The sequence below is a fragment of the Myotis lucifugus genome, unplaced genomic scaffold (assembly GCF_000147115.1).
Source record: "Myotis lucifugus unplaced genomic scaffold, Myoluc2.0 scaffold_6, whole genome shotgun sequence".
In the NCBI taxonomy this organism is placed as follows: Eukaryota; Metazoa; Chordata; class Mammalia; order Chiroptera; family Vespertilionidae; genus Myotis; species Myotis lucifugus.
This window is the reverse complement of record NW_005871054.1, coordinates 11,954,704-11,957,382: the sequence shown is the minus strand read 5'-3', so window position 1 is coordinate 11,957,382 and position 2,679 is coordinate 11,954,704. Positions and strand designations below refer to the sequence as shown.

At 36.6% G+C, this 2,679-nt stretch overlaps 1 non-coding gene across 1 annotated transcript; it reads left to right on the top strand.

The window, feature by feature from the left end:
* The first annotated feature begins 2,352 nt into the window (after nucleotides 1-2,352).
* LOC111824219 lies at nucleotides 2,353-2,459 on the top strand. Its single transcript, XR_002827290.1, has one exon. It is a non-coding gene; the product is annotated as a U6 spliceosomal RNA (small nuclear RNA).
* Nucleotides 2,460-2,679: the final 220 nt, after the last annotated feature.

The window sequence follows — 2,679 nt, the reverse complement described above, 5'->3', positions numbered from 1 at the left end:
TATCTGAACAGGACATCAAGTGGCTGAAAAGCCAAAATTTTCAATGTTTCATAACTGCAATCAGTCCTATGCATTAATTTTGGGGAAGGACTAAATGATAAAAACTTTCACATTAAGGCAAGCAGCATTGTGGCTCTGTGTGTTTTTCTTTTCTCCTTCTCCTCCTATTTTTTTTTTTTTTTTTTGTGGGAGGAGATGAGAAATTTTGTTTTAGTTAATGTTTTTGTTTTTGTTTTTAAAACGATGAAAAAGAAAATGCTTCACTGGCACAGAGCAAACTTTCCCATAAAACTCTCTTTGGCCATGGACTAAGTACAACACACACAGTGCCAAGAGGGGTTTTATGGCTTCCCCTTGTTTCCCCTGCAAAGAAAAAAAAGGAGCACAGGATCAAAATAAAGCTAGAATGAAAACCACATTTCTGCCTCGGTTGGGCTTCTCCTTTGACTAAATTATCACTACAAGGGTTTGGTTTTGTCAAAAAGAAATCAAATAATAATCTACCTTCTTTCTCTCTGTACTTCCAGAAGAGACATTAAACACAGGGAAGTGTGGGAGTTGAAACGTCACTGCTATGTTGGTCAGGCATATTTATAAACCTCACTGATTTGGTCCATAGCTCCTAGGCAACCTCCTGTGAACCACAGGGCAGAGACAGTTCTTCTGAAGACCAGGATATTGCCTTGTCCCAGCAACTCTTGATTACCTGAGTGCTGGCCACTTGTGGGATCCTGCATGGCTGTCAGCCTCAGTTCCGTTCCTTGAAACCCGGGCTCACTAAATCCTTCTACAATTCACTCTGCTAATTGGGCAATCACCTGCTCAGAGAAATCAGATGAAACAAGGGGAACTTCCCCCCCCCCCCCACTTTTCTACCAAGGGTAACTGACCCATGAAGATGGGATTCAGGGACATCAACAAATACCTTCTCAGAATTTTCATTTTCCTAATTTTAAGCAAGACTGATTTCCCCTTGTCCTCCCCAAACTTCAACTTACTATTATAGCAAGTGAGGAGGGTTATTATTTCATAGAAAAAGATATTTATTTGAATGTAGTTACACAGCCTCCAAATGGTGAATATAAACACTACATTTAAACTTAATGGAGATTGGGCAAAACTTTGTAAGATTAAAAATAGTGAGGGGGATCACAAAATATCAATAGACTTCACTTTTTTTTTAACCCACTTATTTGGATATGATTGACTTACAAAAAGCTGTATGTATTTAATGTATGCAACTTGAATTTGGAGAGAAGTATACGCCCGTGAAACCATCACCACAGTCTACAAACATCTCTTTTTAGCAACAAAATGTTAGACATGGTCTCTTTAAAGTCAAGAACAAGAAAAGAAATGGGAAAAAAGAGGGACATCTGTAATAGTTTCAACAATAAAGATAAATTTAAAATAAATAAATAATCCATGAGTAAGCCTTTTGAAGTAAACATTTTAAAAATGGATATTTGGAAATGTTTTTAGTGCTATGTGGTTTCTGTTGCCAAAATCTATAAATACTCACATAGCTATATAGTTTAAACTTAGAAGTAAAATGTCCTAATCTGCTTGAAATTAAAAAGAATAAGAAAAGAATATTCAATATCACTGCTCCTATTAAATACAGGGTTGGACAAAAGAAGGTTTACAATTGTCAGTACACAAAACAGAGTTTATTCTTATATTATTATTTATTAATTACTGTATTATTTTCCACACAAGCAACTGTTAACCTATTTTTGCCCCACCTTGCCCCACCCTGTATTGTATTAAAAGTCTTAGCCAATGCAATTAGAAAGGTAAAAGGGTTAAAAAGAAAGAAAAAAACCTGCCTGTATTAGTTTTTATGGTGCTGTTACAAATTACCAAAATCTTGAGTCTTGAAATATCACAAATATTTTATCTTACAGTTCCACAGTTCAAAAGATCCCACTGAGCTAAATTCAGGTGTTGGGGGGCAGCATTCCTCTCTGGAGGCCCTCGGGGAGAATCAGTGTCCTTGCCTATTCTAGTTTCTAGTGGCTGCCTGCATCGTTGGCTCCTTCCTGCACCATCAAAGCCAGGAACATCAGGCCAATTCCTTCTGATGGCCAAACCTAAACTGTACTTTTTAAGAATGTAATACTCCTCTACAGCAAGAGAAACTACAAATACTATCAAAAGTCAAAGGACAAAAGGAAAGATATTTAAAACGTAAGTTTTAAGGATTAAATGCTTTACTAATAAGGAATTCTTACATAGCCATAAGAAAAAAAATCCAAATATCCTATTATAAAAATGGTCAAATAAAATAATCTTGAGGAACAAGCTATAGTAACTAAGACATTGTGATATTGGTGCAAGAATACACAAACAGTGCTCACGTCCGCAGCACATGTACTAAAATTGAAATGATACGAAGAAGATTAGCATGGCCTCTGTACAAGGATGACACACAAACCAACCAACCAACCAATGGAACAGAATGGAGAAAGGGAACCACATATAGTCACCTGATTAATGACAGTGACAATACATATTGTAAAGCAAAGGGCAAAAGATGGTTTTTCTATTAAATGGTGTTAGGTGAATTGACTATCTGCATGGAATAAAATGTGTCTGGATCTCCACTTCATACCATGCACAAAACTCAATTCCAGCCCAGTGACGTGGCTTAGTGGTTGAGTGTTGACCTATGAACCA